This window comes from Choloepus didactylus, chromosome X (assembly GCF_015220235.1).
Source record: "Choloepus didactylus isolate mChoDid1 chromosome X, mChoDid1.pri, whole genome shotgun sequence".
Taxonomy (NCBI): domain Eukaryota; kingdom Metazoa; phylum Chordata; class Mammalia; order Pilosa; family Megalonychidae; genus Choloepus; species Choloepus didactylus.
Genome location: NC_051334.1, coordinates 91,012,959 through 91,030,642, shown reverse-complemented (window position 1 = coordinate 91,030,642; position 17,684 = coordinate 91,012,959). Strand labels below are relative to the sequence as shown.

At 39.8% G+C, this 17,684-nt stretch overlaps 1 protein-coding gene and 1 pseudogene across 10 annotated transcripts in view; one reads left to right on the top strand and one right to left on the bottom strand.

Moving 5' to 3' along the window:
* LOC119522870 (SH3 domain-binding glutamic acid-rich-like protein) overlaps positions 1 to 17,684 on the bottom strand; it is a 218,851-nt gene that overhangs the window by 121,033 nt on the left and 80,134 nt on the right. The window lies entirely within an intron of this gene.
* On the top strand, positions 12,445 to 16,870 carry LOC119522873 (annotated as a pseudogene).

The window sequence follows — 17,684 nt, the reverse complement described above, 5'->3', positions numbered from 1 at the left end:
CCCTTCCTCCCTCCCTATCATCCATCATCTATTGCTCTGCCATCTGAACATATGCAAGCAAGCTGCACATATCTTTGAACAAACAATATAATTCACATATATCTTTCCCATGGACAAGAACATTCTTTTATGCAATCTCATTAAGCACAGCTAAGAAGTGCAAGAAATTCACCATTGATACCAAGCTTACATTCTATATTTCCTTTTTGTGTGTGTGTGTGTCCCATCTGTGTCCCTTTGAGCCTCCTCTCCTCCATCCTCAGATCCTATCCAGAATCATCCCTGGCATTTAATTGTCATCTATTTAGATTTTTTTTTAATTGTGGAAACATATATATAGCCTAAATCTTCCCATTCCACCCCCTCCCTAGCATTCCATTAGTGGAGTTAATCACATTTAGAATGTTGCAATGCTATCACCTTCCCACCATCCATTTCTAGAAGTTTCCCTTCACCCCAAACTGAAACCCTACTCTCATTTCTTAACTCCCCATTGCCCCTTCCCCCACTTCTCAGAACCCCTACTCTACTTTTCATCTCTATGGTCATATTCTCTGATACTTTCTTTGTGTTTACCATGGGACTTAAATTTAACATCTTAAATCTATAACAATCTTGTTTTTCTTTGATACCAACTTAACTTCAATATGACACTTAAACTATGTTCCTATACTCTATTATTCCCCCACCTTTATGTAGTTCTTGTAAAAAATTACATAGTTTACATTGGGTCCAAAACCACTGATTTATCATTACAGTTTATGTATTTTATATCGTGTAGGAAGTAAATAGTGGAGTTATAAGTCAAAAATGCAGTAGTATTGGTATTTATATTTACCATGTGATCTTTATTGGAAATCTTTATTTCTTCAGGTAGTTTCAGTCAACTGTTTAGTGTCCCTTCCTTTCAGCCTGCACAACTCCCTTTAGCATTTCTTATAGGACTGATTACTGGGGATGAAGTCCCTCAGCTGTTGATTATCTGGGAATGTTTTTATCTCCCCCTCATTTTTATCCTCCAGGTGTTTGTGGATTCTACAAGTCTCTGATGGTTATTGACTTCTATTCATATTCCATTGTGGTCAGAGAATGTGCTTTGAACAAATTCATTTTTTTTTTTAATTTATTGAGGCTTGTTTTTATGCCCCAGCATATGGTCCATTCTGGAGAAAGATCCGTGATCACTAGAGAAGAATGTGTGTCCCGGTGACCTGGGATGTTAATATTCTATATATGTCTGTTAAAATTTTCTATATCTCTCTCTCCTTTCTTTGTTTCTCTGTCGGTAGGGCTCCCTTTAGTATCTGAAGTAGGACAGGTCTTTTATTAGCAAAATCTCTCAGCATTTGTCTGTGAAAAATTTAAGCTCTCCCTCAAATTTGAAGGAGAGTTTTGCTGGATAAAGTATTCTTGGTTGGAAATTTTTCTCTCTCAGAATTTTAAATATGTCATGCCACCGCCTTCTCACCTCCATGGTGGCCACTGAGTAGTCACTACTTAGTCTTATGTTGTTTCCTTTGTATGTGGTGAATTGCTTTTCTCTTGCTGCTTTCAGGACTTGCTCCTTCTCTTCAGTATTTGACAGTCTGATCAGAATATGTCTTGGAGTGGGTTTATTTGGATTTATTCTATTTGGAGTTCGCTGGGCATTTATGTTTTGTGTATTTATATTGTGTAGAAGGTTTGGGAAGTTTTCCCCAACAATTTCTTTGAATACTCTGGTCTAGACCTTTACCCTTCTCTTCCCCTTCTGGGACACCAATGAGTCTTAAATTTGGACGTTTTATTTTATCTATTGTATCCCTGAGATCCATTTCAATTTTTTTTTTATTTTTTTCTCCATTCTTTCTTTCATTTCTTTCATTTTCTTTTCTGTGGTCCTCAAGGAGGCTGAGTTGTTGTTCACCTTCCTCTAATCTTGTATTATGAGTATCCAGAGTCTTTTTAATTTGGCCTACAGTTTCTTTAATTTCCATAAGATCTTCTATTTTTTTATTTACTCTTGCAATGTCTTCTTTATGCTCTAGGGTCTTCTTTATGTCTTTTATATCCTGTGCCATGCTCTTCTTCATATCCTTTATATCCTGAGCCATGCTCTTGTTGCCTGTCTGTAATTCTTTGATTAATTGTGCCAAGTACTGTGTGTCTTCTGATCTTTTGATTTGGGTGTTTTGGTTTGGGTTCTCCATATCGTCTGGTTTTATCATATGCTTTAAGATTTTCTGTTGTTTTTGGCCTCTTGGCATTTGCTTTACTTGATCCCTAATTTGACAGAACTGCAGCTTAGTGGTGTACACTTTAACTAACCAGTAGATGGCATCCGTGAGTCACCTATTCCCCTCAAGTCAGTTCTCCCCCACTTTGTCTTTGTGGCGTGTGGGGGTATGATTCTTGTGGTGTCCAATTGGTGCACCAAGTTTGGGTGTGTTGCTGGTGCTGTCCGCGCTGAATGTGGGGCATGTGTCTGGGTGGTTAAGCAGGAAGGGCAGCTTTAATAATCAAACCTCCCAGGTGTTCCCGGAGATTTAAGGCTGTTCTCTGCTGCTGACCCACAAGTCCTTGGTATTGGCATAGGTTCCCTGGGATTTCCGAGTGGTTCCCCCTTCCCAGCTGTGCTCTTCCAGGACCTCTGGAAGAGCACAGGGTCACTGCAAGCCCTGGGTCACTGGGCCATGCAGGGTCATTCCCAGCCTGCTTCAAAGATGGTTGAATGGGACATGTTAACTTCCCTCTTTTCTCACAGCTCCACCCTCCCAGCTCCAGGACAATCAGCAGTGGGTGTATTAAAGGCCAGTGTCCATGGCCGGTATTGTGGCTTGTGTGTAGTGCTGTGGGAAAGATTCCCCATCACACTGGGTTTCTTGGCGCAGCTCTGGGCTGTGGTTCCGGCCCCAGGCAGGAGCGTCCCCCGCCCGCAGGGGAGATGGCTGCAAGGAATGCAGTTTTTTTTCTCCTTTTGGCTCCCCTCTGCTCCTCTGGTCTCGAGACAATCAGCAGCGGTGTGGGAAGGGGTATCCTCCACACCAGACACCAGGGCATTAGCCCAGCCTGCTCCCGCCATGCTTCACTGCGTGGCTCTCCCCGTCGTATCTGCAGCCACTCCCGGGCTTTTTTTTTTTAAAGAACTAGTCTGTCTCCAAATGCCAGCCCACCATTTCCCCACACCGCAGCATGTCCGTGGGACTTTCAGCTGACTCATTCACTCGTTTCAGAATGCAGTCTCATGGTTTCAACAAATGCATGTTCCCTGTGGATTTAGCAGACCTTGTCCAGCTGGTGCATCACTGGAAGTGGTGTTCTGGGTCACTTTCTGGTTTTTATCTAGTATTTTTCATGGAGGTGTTTTTTTGCCCTGTCTCACCTAGCCGCCATCTTAGGTTCTCCCACGAGTCACTTTTTGTGTGGAGGTAACAGGACTTGTGGGAAGACAGAGGATGGGAGGCCTGGGAGAATAAGGGAAGGGGGGCTCGGAGGGAAGGTGGAGGACAGAAGGGGTGGGAGGCCCTGGGGCTGCTTCCTGCCCTCATTACCCCCCAACTCACTCCACCACGAGGCTCAGAACACCCAGAAGCAGGAGAGTTCTGAAGACAGAGAGCAGCAGAATCCTGGCTCCTCGAAGATCATGACTTCCTGCAGGGAATTCAGGAGGCAGTGAATGACCCTGGGGACCACACCTGCCCACGTCATTAGGGGGTGGGGGGTGGGGTAGGGGTGATTTCTTAGGGGCCAGGATAAGGTGGGGAGTAAGGACCTGGAAGGCTAAACCCTCTTTTATAAAAGCCAATCCATTTCTGGCATTTTGCATAATGGCAGCATTAGCAAACCGGAACAGTTAGTAACAGGAATTCATTGGCTCATGGTTTCAGAGGCTAGAAGGCTTGCTTCCACCTGGGCTTCGTATTTTCTGGCTGACAAGCAATATCTGGAGTTCTTTGATTTTTCTGTCACACTGCAATGCACACAGTGGCATCTTCTCCTTTCTTTTCTATGTTCTGTTGACATCTTGGTTCTGGCTGCTCACCACATCTTTTCTTTCTGTGGCCTTCTCTATAAGGCCTCCATTAATAGGATTAGAACTATCCTGATTTAGTTGGGCAACATCTTAACTATGGTAATCTCATCAAAACATCCTGTTTACAATAGGTTCACACCCCTAAAAATGGATTAAGATTAAGAACATGTTTTTCTAGGGTACATAAGTCCAAGCCACCACAAATGTCATCGATCATGTTTATGTGAGCAGACAAAAAGTGGAGGAACTTGAAGATAGATGACTCTTTGAAGAGTTCCCAAGAGAAACTTAATGAATGCTTACTACACTGAGCACACTGTGCTGAGTTAAGATGGTGGTTGTTCCTGGTATCACTGGGCATTATGATATCCTTACCCTCCCTCTAACTGCCCTGGACCACAAGTATTTCTTCTGTGCTCAGAAATTGCTTATCAACAAGCACACATGCCTCCTAGAGTGTTCTACATCACCATTAAGCTGAACAGAATGGCCAAAACCAGTCACTGCTGGTAGGTTCTTCCATGTGAAACGTGAGCATTTTTTAAGCTCTGAAGCTTTGGGGAATGAAAAAAAAATAGTTTCCCTGCTTGATAAAAACTGTAAGTCCAAAATTTCATATACTGAGTTTATTTCCAACAAGGAGTATTTTATATTTAAAGAGTTACAGCCTTACTTGTACACATAGAACCACATGTTCATTATAACACATTCTGACAAGGGGGCATCTGCTGATGCTAATTTCCTAATTCTTTAATGGGCCTTAAAATAAAGGGTCACACTGAATGAAAAAAAAACATACATTGCCAAAACAATTAGAAATTAGGCTCACTAAGGAATACAATTTAAATTTCCTACAGAAAAAATTACTTTGGAGTTAAAAAGTTATTGATATTCTTTTCAGTACACAAATGCATTTGCAAGTGGACAATGACACAGCTCAGGAATGTAAATAAATCTTTTTCAAAGAGCAAGCCACACTCCTCACCTCTCCCTTTACCTCTACCCAAAGAATGCTAAGTCATTTCTGAACACGTCAGATATTTGAGATTCAAGGTATCCTTTCCTCCAAAGGCACAGAGGAGGGCTATTGAACAATTGTTGCCTGGAGGAAACAGCTGCTCTCAGCAAGCTTTAGTAAGCCTCTTGTCTGTCATGTCAAGAGTCAAGTTCTCTATTAAAGGAAGGAAATTGACAAAACTTCTTCTGTAGAAGTTGCCAGTGTGAATGTTACAAATACCAAAGGGATAAAAAAGCTGCACTAGATACTTCAAATGGGGAAATGAGATATTGTTCATGAAAGAAAGTGCCAACGTACCATAAAACATTCAATCAAGGTGGGCTTTTTTTCCTTAATTTATAATCAACCTCTACTACATTTTGTCAACTGACACTTTAATGAAAATTGACAGAGGTTCCAACTATGATGGGCTAAAATCAAAAATGATAGTCAGAAACTGTACTTAGAAGTTATTCAACAATATTTCTGTGTGCCTCTTAATTGTGTAAGAACTTCACTAGGTTCTCTAAACCTTCTAAAGAAAAATATCAGAGGCCCTTTCCCAAGATTACAATCTATTAGGAGAGATTAGACCTAGATACATTAGAAAGTTCAATTACAAAATGATCTTTAAATAACAATACAAGGTGTTTAAGTGAGAAGGGCCAAGTAAATGACAAAGCCAATGAGTGTGAGGAACTTATAAGAAAGAGCAAACACTTTCTACAGATGTTCTAAGATGTGGCAGCATGAGAGCACAATCTGGAATTTGATATGTCAGGGCTGCCAAAAGAAAAACAGCTGTACTCTTTTTGTTTTCTTTTTTAGTTGCACTTCTACCATAATCATGTCTGCAGTACCATTTCTAAAGATATGCTAAAGCCTCCATGATTTACAAAATAGATTCTACAGGGGAAAGAGAAGGAAATAGATATTTAAAAGCAGTTTCTCAAAAATAGTTTGTCGGAATGTCCCAGAGCTGGGAAGGGGGAGCAGTGTGAATTAACAGAGCCCCATTCAGCCATCATTTGAGCAGACTGGGAGCCTCCCAACACAGCCCAGCAGCCCAGAACTGCCCTGGGGGGACGGCACTCACCTGTGACATAGCACAGTCATCCCTCAACAGAGGACCCGGGGTGCACAGCCCGGAAGAGGGGCCCACTTGCAAGTCTCAGGAGCCATACGCCAATACCAAAGACTTGTGGGTCAGTGGCAGAGACAAACTGTGGCAGGACTGAACTGAAGGATTAGACTATTGCAGTAGCTTTAAAACTCTAGGATCATCAGGGAGATTTGATTGTTAGGGCCACCCCCCCTCCCCGACTGCCCAGAAACACGCCCCACATACAGGGCAGGCAACACCAACTACACACGCAAGCTTGGGACACCAATTGGGCCCCACAAGACTCACTCCCCCACTCACCAAAAAGGCTAAGCAGGGGAGATCTGGCTTGTGGAGAACAGGTGGCTCGTGGACGCCACCTGCTGGTTAGTTAGAGAAAGTGTACTCCACGAAGCTGTAGATCTGATAAATTAGAGATAAGGACTTCAACTGGTCTACAAACCCTAAAAGAACCCTATCAAGGTCAGCAAATGCCACGAGGCCAAAAAAAAAACAGAAAATTATAAAGCATATGAAAAAACCAGACGATATGGATAACCCAAGCCCAAGCACCCAAATCAAAAGACCAGAAGAGACACACCTAGAGCAGCTACTCAAAGAACTAAAGATGAACAATGAGACCCTAGTACGGGATATGAAGGAAATCAAGAAGACCCTAGAAGAGCATAAAGAAGACATTGCAAGACTAAATAAAAAAATGGATGATCTTATGGAAATTAAAGAAACTGTTGACCAAATTAAAAAGATTCTGGACACTCATAGTACAAGACTAGAGGAAGTTGAACAACGAATCAGTGACCTGGAAGATGACAGAATGGAAAATGAAAGCATAAAAGAAAGAATGGGGAAAAAAATTGAAAAACTCGAAATGGACCTCAGGGATATGATAGATAATATGAAACGTCCGAATATAAGACTCATTGGTGTCCCAGAAGGGGAAGAAAAGGGTAAAGGTCTAGGAAGAGTATTCAAAGAAATTGTTGGGGAAAACTTCCCAAATCTTCTAAACAACATAAATACACAAATCATAAATGCTCAGCGAACTCCAAATAGAATAAATCCAAAAAAACCCACCCCGAGACATATACTGATCACACTGTCAAACACAGAAGAGAAGGAGCAAGTTCTGAAAGCAGCAAGAGAAAAGCAATTCACCACATACAAAGGAAACAGCATAAGACTAAGTAGTGACTACTCAGCAGCCACCATGGAGGCGAGAAGGCAGTGGCACGATATATTTAAAATTCTGAGAGAGAGGAATTTCCAGCCAAGAATACTTTATCCAGCAAAGCTCTCCTTCAAATTTGAGGGAGAGCTTAAATTTTTCACAGACAAAGAAATGCTGAGAGAATTTGCTAACAAGACACCTGCCCTACTGGAGATACTAAAGGGAGCCCTACAGACAGAGAAACAAAGACAGGACAGAGAGACTTGGAGAAAGGTTCAGTACTAAAGAGATTCGGTATGGGTACAATAAAGGATATTAATAGAGAGAGGGAAAAATATGGCAAACATAATCCAAAGGATAAGATGGCCGATTCAAGAAATGCCTTCACGGTTTTAACGTTGAATGTAAATGGATTAAACTCCCCAATTAAAAGATATAGATTCGCAGAATGGATCAAAAAAAATGAACCATCAATATGTTGCATACAAGAGACTCATCTTAGACACAGGGACACAAAGAAATTGAAAGTGAAAGGATGGAAAAAAATATTTCATGCAAGCTACAGCCAAAAGAAAGCAGGTGTAGCAATATTAATCTCAGATAAATAGACTTCAAATGCAGGGATGTTTTGAGAGACAAAGAAGGCCACTACATACTAATAAAAGGGGCAATTCAGCAAGAAGAAATAACAATCGTAAATGTCTATGCACCCAATCAAGGTGCCACAAAATACATGAGAGAAACATTGGCAAAACTAAAGGAAGCAATTGATGTTTCCACAATAATTGTGGGAGACTTCAACACATCACTCTCTCCTATAGATAGATCAACCAGACAGAAGACCAATAAGGAAATTGAAAACCTAAACAATCTGATAAATGAATTAGATTTAACAGACATCTACTGGACATTACATCCCAAATCACCAGGATACACATACTTTTCTAGTGCTCACGGAACTTTCTCCAGAATAGATCATATGCTGGGACATAAAACAAGCCTCAATAAATTTAAAAAGATTGAAATTATTCAAAGCACATTCTCTGACCACAATGGAATACAATTAGAAGTCAATAACCATCAGAGACTTAGAAAATTCACAAATACCTGGAGGTTAAACAACACACTCCTAAACAATCAGTGGGTTAAAGAAGAAATAGCAAGAGAAATTGCTAAATATATAGAGACGAATGAAAATGAGAACACAACATACCAAAACCTATGGGATGCAGCAAAAGCAGTGCTAAGGGGGAAATTTATAGCACTAAACGCATATATTAAAAAGGAAGAAAGAGCCAAAATCAAAGAACTAATGGATCAACTGAAGAAGCTAGAAAATGAACAGCAAACCAATCCTAAACCAAGTAGAAGAAAAGAAATAACAAGGATTAAAGCAGAAATAAATGACATAGAGAACAAAAAAACAATAGAAAGGATAAATATCACCAAAAGTTGGTTCTTTGAGAAGATCAACAAGATTGACAAGCCCCTAGCTAGACTGACAAAATCAAAAAGAGAGAAGACCCATATAAACAAAATAATGAATGAAAAAGGTGACATAACTGCAGATCCTGAAGAAATTAAAAAAATTATAAGAGGATATTATGAACAACTGTATGGCAACAAACTGGATAATGTAGAAGAAATGGACAATTTCCTGGAAACATATGAACAACCTAGACTGACCAGAGAAGAAATAGAAGACCTCAACCAACCCATCACAAGCAAAGAGATCCAATCAGTCATCAAAAATCTTCCCACAAATAAATGCCCAGGGCCAGATGGCTTCACAGGGGAATTCTACCAAACTTTCCAGAAAGAACTGACACCAATCTTACTCAAACTCTTTCAAAACATTGAAGAAAATGGAACACTACCTAACTCATTTTATGAAGCTAACATCAATCTAATACCAAAACCAGGCAAAGATGCTACAAAAAAGGAAAACTACCGGCCAATCTCCCTAATGAATATAGATGCAAAAATCCTCAACAAAATACTTGCAAATCGAATCCAAAGACACATTAAAAAAATCATACACCATGACCAAGTGGGGTTCATTCCAGGCATGCAAGGATGGTTCAACATCAGAAAAACAATCAATGTATTACAACACATTAAAAACTCGAAAGGGAAAAATCAATTGATCATCTCAATAGATGCTGAAAAAGCATTTGACAAAATCCAACATCCCTTTTTGATAAAAACACTTCAAAAGGTAGGAATTGAAGGAAACTTCCTCAACATGATAAAGAGGATATATGAAAAACCCACAGCCAGCATAGTACTCAATGGTGAGAGACTGAAAGCCTTCCCTCTAAGATCAGGAACAAGACAAGGATGCCCGCTGTCACCACTGTTATTCAACATTGTGCTGGAAGTGCTAGCCAGGGCAATCCGGCAAGACAAAGAAATAAAAGGCATCCAAATTGGAAAAGAAGAAGTAAAACTGTCATTGTTTGCAGATGATATGATCTTATATCTAGAAAACCCTGAGAAATCAACGATACACCTACTAGAGCTAATAAACAAATTTAGCAAAGTAGCGGGATACAAGATTAATGCACATAAGTCAGTAATGTTTCTATATGCTAGAAATGAACAAACTGAAGAGACACTCAAGAAAAAGATACCATTTTCAATAGCAACTAAAAAAATCAAGTACCTAGGAATAAACTTAACCAAAGATGTAAAAGACCTATACAAAGAAAACTACATAACTCTACTAAAAGAAATAGAAGGGGACCTTAAAAGATGGAAAAATATTCCATGTTCATGGATAGGAAGGCTAAATGTCATTAAGATGTCAATTCTACCCAAACTCATCTACAGATTCAATGCAATCCCAATCAAAATTCCAACAACCTACTTTGCAGACTTGGAAAAGCTAGTTATCAAATTTATTTGGAAAGGGAAGATGCCTCGAATTGCTAAAGACACTCTAAAAAAGAAAAACGAAGTGGGAGGACTTACACTCCCTGACTTTGAAGCTTATTATAAAGCCACAGTTGCCAAAACAGCATGGTACTGGCACAAAGATAGACATATAGATCAATGGAATCGAATTGAGAATTCAGAGATAGACCCTCAGATCTATGGCCGACTGATCTTTGATAAGGCCCCCAAAGTCACCGAACTGAGCCATAATGGTCTTTTGAACAAATGGGGCTGGGAGAGTTGGATATCCATATCCAAAAGAATGAAAGAGGACCCCTACCTCACCCCCTACACAAAAATTAACTCAAAATGGACCAAAGATCTCAATATAAAAGAAAGTACCATAAAACTCCTAGAAGATAATGTAGGAAAACATCTTCAAGACCTTGTATTAGGAGGCCACTTCCTAGACTTTACACCCAAAGCACAAGCAACAAAAGAGAAAATAGATAAATGGGAACTCCTCAAGCTTAGAAGTTTCTGCACCTCAAAGGAATTTCTCAAAAAGGTAAAGAGGCAGCCAACTCAATGGGAAAAAATTTTGGAAACCATGTATCTGACAAAAGACTGATATCTTGCATATACAAAGAAATCCTACAACTCAATGACAATAGTACAGACAGCCCAATTATAAAATGGGCAAAAGATATGAAAAGACAGTTCTCTGAAGAGGAAATACAAATGGCCAAGAAACACATGAAAAAATGTTCAGCTTCACTAGCTATTAGAGAGATGCAAATTAAGACCACAATGAGATACCATCTAACACCGGTTAGAATGGCTGCCATTAAACAAACAGGAAACTACAAATGCTGGAGGGGATGTGGAGAAATTGGAACTCTTATTCATTGTTCGTGGGACTGTATAATGGTTCAGCCACTCTGGAAGTCAGTCTGGCAGTTCCTTAGAAAACTAGATATAGAGCTACCATTCGATCCAGCGATTGCACTCCTCGGTATATACCCGGAAGATCGGAAAGCAGTGACACGAACAGATATCTGCACGCCAATGTTCATAGCAGCATTATTCACAATTGCCAAGAGATGGAAACAACCCAAATGTCCTTCAACAGATGAGTGGATAAATAAAATGTGGTATATACACACGATGGAATACTACGCGGCAGTAAGAAGGAACGATCTGGTGAAACATATGACAACATGGATGAACCTTGAAGACATAATGCTGAGCGAAATAAGCCAGGCACAAAAAGAGAAATATTATATGCTACCACTAATGTGAACTTTGAAAAATGTAAAACAAATGGTTTATACTGTAGAATGTAGGGGAACTAGCAGTAGAGAGCAATTAAGGAAGGGGGAACAATAATCCAAGAAGAACAGATAAGCTATTTAACGTTCTGGGGATGCCCAGAAATGACTATGGTCTGTTAATTTCTGATGGTTGTAGTAGGAACAAGTTCACTGAAATGTTGCTATAATATGTAACTTTCTTGGGGTAAAGTAGGAACATGTTGGAAGTTAAGCAGTTATCTTAGGTTAGTTGTCTTTTTCTTACTCCCTTGCTATGGTCTCTTTGAAATGCTGTTTTATTGTATGTTTGTTTTCTTTTTAACTTTTTTTTTCATACAGGTGATTTGAAAAAAGAAGGGAAAGTTAAAAAAAAAAAAAAAAAAAAGAAAAAAGACAAACGGGAAAAAAAAAAAAAAAGAAAAAAAAATAGTTTGTCTTTAGGTGATCACAATAAAGAAAATAGAGTAATGCTCATTTTCTGGATTAAAAAGGCATTTCTTGCTTTTCTGGCCACACGCTTCATGTCCTCCCTTCCAGCTCCCTCCGACAGTGGTTCTCCTACATCTCTACAAGGCATGCACTGTTGCTGGCAGTTGGCACAGGCCCTGAACCAGCAGGTGCTGCCCAGCCTGGTGTCTCACAGGGTGGTTGCTGGGTAACAGGCCTTTTCCTGCAATGGCTTGGTCCCCCTGCCTCAGCTCACCCCTCCTTCTAGAACCTCCTAGTCCCTTGTCAAGGGCAAGGCTGCGTTGGGCCTGAGGCAGCCTAGGCAAAAGAAATGGAAATCTCTCCACTGGGCTTCTGAAACAACTGCCTTCTTTGGAGAAGAAGCGGTGTCTTTGAGGAAACTGGAAGCCCATGGTGACCCTAGCAACCCTGTTTGTTTTTGGTACTTTCCCAAACACTGGGGAATCGCCCTGAGGGTGGCCTTAGGTAACCTGGCTTTGGGCTGTCATGAATGAACTGGTAGCAACTGATTTCTGAATTCTAAATTATGAAAAAGCCCATAGGAGAGATACAGTGACTCCCGTCTCAATATATTCAAGAGATTAGTCTGTTGCTTCACGCTTTGCCCTTGTCACTGCATATGGAGACATAAAAAATGACTTAAGGATTCAGAAAAAGAAAACTTTCTTTAAAAAGAAGAGTAAGATTTTTGGAAGAAAAGCTTATAGGAGCTTGGTTAGATGAAGAAACAAGTTCTTTGTGATGAAAACAAGTAAATAAGGCCTAACATGCATATCGATAGGTCTGCATTGTTAGAGAGAATTTGAAGAACAAATTGGATAAAATGAATCTTTTAAAGTACTGAATGAGAAGCTACAATCTAAAGTAGACTCCTCCAATTAAGGATTTATGTGGAAACTCAGCATGTCATGAGGAATTTAAATCACCTTTCATCTAACTGGGAGGTGGAAAAGTTGAGCTAGACTTGAAGACCCATGGATTGGAACAAGAGCTAGAACTGATGAGGAAAGAATGTAACAATCTCAAAATACAACTACAAAACTACAAACAACTGGATCTGTCTCAGGAAGACAATTTGAAGAGGAGAGATCTCCAAAGACTAAACATTTCAAGTGATATGATACTGGCATACTGGGAACTGTAGAGAGCAATATCTAATTTACATCTGGTGACTCAACTACAAGCTGAACTACTAAGAAAACTAAAAACCCCAAATGCAATCAAGAAAGTCTGTGCCCCAGTAGGATGTGTTGAAGACCTTGGGAAAGATAACACAAAACTGCACTTGACGAATTTTACTGCAACATACAAAAAACATACCCCTCTCTAACAAAATAGCAAAGCACTCTGACACACCACATCTTACCCTTTACTAGGAGATATAAAATTTTTTTCCAAGAAATCAATTTTCCAATTGTAGAAGATAATGAGAGATCCACTCTTTTTTTTTTTTTTTTTTTTTTTTTTTACAAAACAAATTGTACTTTCGATTGTTTACAGTACCATTACATAGTTGTACATTCATCACCTAAATCAATCCCTGACACCTTCATTAGCACACACAGAAAAATAACAAGAATAATAATTAGAGTGAAAAAGAGCAATTGAAGTAAAAAAGAACACTAGGTACCTTTGTCTGTTTGTTTGCTTCCCCTACTTTTCTACACATCCATCCATAAACTAGACAAAGTGGAGTTTGGTCCTTATGGCATTCCCAATCCCACTGTCACCCCTCATAAGCTACATTTTTATACAACTGTCTTCGAGATTCATGGGTTCTGGGTTGTAGTTTAATAGTTTCAGGTATCCACCACCAGCTACCCCAATTCTTTAGAACCTAAAAAAGGCCGTCTAAAGTGTGCGTAAGAGTGCCCACCAGAGTGATCTCTCGGCTCGTTTTGGAATCTCTCTGCCACTGAAGCTTATTTCATTTCCTTTCACATCCCCCTTTTGGTCAAGAAGATGTTATCCATCCCACGATGCCGGGTCTACATTCCTCCCCGGGAGTCATATTCCACGTTGCCAAGGAGATTCACTTCCCTGGGTGTCTGATCCCACGTAGGGGGGAGGGCAGTGATTTCACCTTTCAAGTTGGCTTAGCCAGAGAGAGAGGGCCACATCTGAGCAACAAAGAGGCATTCAGGAGGAGACTCTTAGGCACAAATACAGGGAGGCCTAGCCTCTCCTTTGCAGCAACCGTCTTCCCAAGGGTAAAACTTATGGTAGAGGGCTCAACCCATCAAACCACCAGTCCCCTATGTCTGTGGTCATGTTAGCAACCATGGAGGTGGGGTAGGCGAATACCCCTGCATTCTCCACAGGCTCCTCAAGGGGGCACTACATCTTTTTTATTTTTTTTTCCTTGTTTGTCTTTTTTCTTTTCTTTTTTTTTTTTTTTTAACTTTCCCTTCTTTTTTCAAATCACCTGTATGAAAAAAAAAGTTAAAAAGAAAACAAACATACAATAAAAGAACATTTCAAAGAGACCATAGCAAGGGAGTAAGAAAAAGACAACTAACCTAAGATAACTGCTTAACTTCCAACATGTTCCTACTTTACCCCAAGAAAGTTACATAATATAGCAACATTTCAGTGAACTTGTTCCTACTACATCCATCAGAAATTAACAGACCATAGTCATTTCTGGGCATCCCCAGAACGTTAAATAGCTTATCTGTTCTTCTTGGATTATTGTTCCCCCTTCCTTAATTGCTGTCTACTGCTAGTTCCCCTACATTCTACATTATAAACCATTTGTTTTACATTTTTCAAAGTTCACATTAGTGGTAGCATATAATATTTCTCTTTTTGTGCCTGGCTTATTTCGCTCAGCATTATGTCTTCAAGGTTCATCCATGTTGTCATATGTTTCACCAGATCGTTCCTTCTTACTGCCGCGTAGTATTCCATCGTGTGTATATACCACATTTTATTTATCCACTCATCTGTTGAAGGACATTTGGGTTGCTTCCATCTCTTGGCAATTGTGAATAATGCTGCTATGAACATTGGCGTGCAGACATCTGTTTGTGTCACTGCTTTCCGATCTTCCGGGTATATACCGAGAAGTGCAATCGCTGGATCGAATGGTAGCTCTATATCTAGTTTTCTAAGGAACTGCCAGACTGACTTCCAGAGTGGCTGAACCATTATACAGTCCCACCAACAATGAATAAGAGTTCCAATTTCTCCACATCCCCTCCAGCATTTGTAGTTTCCTGTTTGTTTAATGGCAGCCATTCTAACCGGTGTTAGATGGTATCTCATTGTGGTCTTAATTTGCATCTCTCTAATAGCTAGTGAAGCTGAACATTTTTTCATGTGTTTCTTGGCCATTTGTATTTCCTCTTCAGAGAACTGTCTTTTCATATCTTTTGCCCATTTTATAATTGGGCTGTCTGTACTATTGTCATTGAGTTGTAGGATTTCTTTGTATATGCAAGATATCAGTCTTTTGTCAGATACATGGTTTCCAAAAATTTTTTCCCATTGAGTTGGCTGCCTCTTTACCTTTTTGAGAAATTCCTTTGAGGTGCAGAAACTTCTAAGCTTGAGGAGTTCCCATTTATCTATTTTCTCTTTTGTTGCTTGTGCTTTGGGTGTAAAGTCTAGGAAGTGGCCTCCTAATACAAGGTCTTGAAGATGTTTTCCTACATTATCTTCTAGGAGTTTTATGGTACTTTCTTTTATATTGAGATCTTTGGTCCATTTTGAGTTAATTTTTGTGTAGGGGGTGAGGTAGGGGTCCTCTTTCATTCTTTTGGATATGGATATCCAACTCTCCCAGCCCCATTTGTTGAAAACACCATTATGGCTCAGTTCGGTGACTTTGGGGGCCTTATCAAAGATCAGTCGGCCATAGATCTGAGGGTCTATCTCTGAATTCTCAATTCGATTCCATTGATCTATATGTCTATCTTTGTGCCAGTACCATGCTGTTTTGGCAACTGTGGCTTTATAATAAGCTTCAAAGTCAGGGAGTGTAAGTCCTCCCACTTCGTTTTTCTTTTTTAGAGTGTCTTTAGCAATTCGAGGCATCTTCCCTTTCCAAATAAATTTGATAACTAGCTTTTCCAAGTCTGCAAAGTAGGTTGTTGGAATTTTGATTGGGATTGCATTGAATCTGTAGATGAGTTTGGGTAGAATTGACATCTTAATGACATTTAGCCTTCCTATCCATGAACATGGAATATTTTTCCATCTTTTAAGGTCCCCTTCTATTTCTTTTAGTAGAGTTATGTAGTTTTCTTTGTATAGGTCTTTTACATCTTTGGTTAAGTTGATTCCTAGGTACTTGATTTTTTTAGTTGCTATTGAAAATGGTATCTTTTTCTTGAGTGTCTCTTCAGTTTGTTCATTTCTAGCATATAGAAACATTACTGACTTATGTGCATTAATCTTGTATCCCGCTACTTTGCTAAATTTGTTTATTAGCTCTAGTAGGTGTATCGTTGATTTCTCAGGGTTTTCTAAATATAAGATCATATCATCTGCAAACAATGACAGTTTTACTTCTTCTTTTCCAATTTGGATGCCTTTTATTTCTTTGTCTTGCCGGATTGCCCTGGCTAGCACTTCCAGCACAATGTTGAATAACAGTGGTGACAGCGGGCATCCTTGTCTTGTTCCTGATCTTAGAGGGAAGGCTTTCAGTCTCTCACCATTGAGTACTATGCTGGCTGTGGGTTTTTCATATATGGAGAGATCCATTCTTAATGATGATGCAAGCTTTCAGGAAAACATCTCTTATGTCAGGAATTTCCTGGAAGACAATTCTTGGGTACTCCCAAACCCTCCTAAATCAAGTGAGACAGCATTTGGGAAAACTAAAAGTAAAACTTTGCCTTTACCCAACTTTCCACCACTGCGTTGCATGGATCAACATAATCAAAACTGCCTTTATAAGAACTAATTCTGAAGAGATTCATGATTTGGTCACGAGGATGCTGTATCTCCTTCAGTGTTTCCACCAAGAAATTATTAAGCAAACTGAAAAGTGGATTTTGATTAAAAATTGCAGTTCTTCAGTATATACATTTGCACATACTGTACCATAATACATAGCTGATTTTCCAGTATGAAAGAAGAGTGTGATGGTTTGAGTATATTATGTCCCCCACAGAAGCCATGTTCTTTAATGCAATCTTCTGGGGGGAGACTTATTAGACTTTTAATTAAGGTGGAACCTTTTGATTGAGTGTTTTCATGGAGATGTGACTCACCCAACAGTGAGTATTACCTTTGATTAAATTATTTCCATGGCATTGTGGACCCCACCCATTCAGGGTGGGTCTTAATTAGTTCACTGGACTACTTAAGAGAGCTCAAGAGCGGACACAGATGCTTACACGTGGAGATGCTCAGAGATGTAGACAGAAGAATGTTTGGAGATGCTAAGCTAAGAGATGAATCCCAGAGTATGTCCCAGGGAAGTAAGAGAGGACCCCCAGATGCTTAGAGAGAAATGCCCTGGGAGAAAGAAGCAAGAATGCGCAGGAGCTGAGAGAGAGGAGCTCAGAGACATTTGGGAGAAAGCCATTTTCAAGCACAACCCGGGAGCAATGGACCAGCAGACAGCAAGCACATGCCTTCCCAGCTGACAGAGGTGTTCCGGAAGCCATCAGTCATTCTACAGTGAAAGTATCCTCTTATTGATGCCTTAGGATGGACACTTATGGCCTTAGAACTGTAAATTTGTAATGTAGTAAATACAGTTTATAAAATCC